The 977-nt window shown below is 37.5% G+C and overlaps 1 pseudogene; it reads right to left on the bottom strand.

Annotated features, from left to right (window-relative positions):
- Positions 1-321: 321 nt before the first annotated feature.
- On the bottom strand, positions 322-655 carry LOC104996607 (annotated as a pseudogene).
- Positions 656-977: the final 322 nt, after the last annotated feature.

Genomic DNA, 977 nt, shown 5'->3' with positions numbered 1-977 from the left:
AGTCTCAAGAGTCTTCTCCTAATTTCCTAGGGAAATATAATTTAGACTTATATTTTGAGTGCTAGTGATCAGGAGTATGGATGACTTTCTATAGAAGACAGCATTACTTGTCCCATATTTTATAAGTTGCAGTTTCATTTGTCAAATTGTTTATTAGTATTTTCATATTATGAACAGTCAGCCTGAGCCCTTTATAGATTCTATATGTTTCACTGGGTAGATATTGTGAATTTTTTAAAAGATACGTGAGCTAATAGTACTTCCAAATTGCCTTTTTCCCCCCACAAATTCACACTTTTATTTATTTAATTTTCAGAAAGTTTAAGTCCTTGAAGTGTACAGCATCACACAGATTCCGTATCCAATGACTTTAGTAAGAAGGTTGTTTCAGAATTTGGCAAGAGCCATGCTAGATTCCACGAGCCAGAGTTACCTTTCCCCAGATAACCCTGGTTTTGTTAGGTTTTCTGCCAGGAGTTACTATGCTGTTCTTTGTATGCAGAAGCATATCTCTTGCCTAGATAGAAATCAGTTTAACCTCTTACATAAACACCTTCAATTTAGGAAGTGCTGTGTGCTCCCTTTGGTTCCAGAGATCCCACTTATACCCAGTAATAATGGCCTTGGACCATAATTTTTCCAACCTATTAGTCATGTTAGAGTCCTGTTCCCAGCAGCTTCCACAGGCTCCAAATGTCTCCAAATTGCCTTTTAAAAGTTCTCAAAGAGTTTAGCTGCGCTACAATTTCCTGCTTCTCTCCTGAGGGTTCAGAGGTCTTCTCTGCCAGCTGGGCTATCCTTAGGTTTCTCCATTTCATTGATCACAAGGCTATTCATGGAAGGGGTCATAGATAATATCCCTGCATTACAGAAATTATATAATTTTGAGATATAGATTGGCTGATGTTTCCTAATCCTTGGGTGACAGTTTCACCCATCTTAATTCTTATAGTACAGTTTTTACAAAGGACAATATC

This window comes from Bison bison, unplaced genomic scaffold (assembly GCF_000754665.1).
Source record: "Bison bison bison isolate TAMUID 2011002044 unplaced genomic scaffold, Bison_UMD1.0 scf7180017864296, whole genome shotgun sequence".
Lineage (NCBI taxonomy): Eukaryota > Metazoa > Chordata > Mammalia > Artiodactyla > Bovidae > Bison > Bison bison.
Note: the sequence above shows the minus strand (reverse complement) of the source record. Positions and strands in the feature narration are given on the sequence as shown.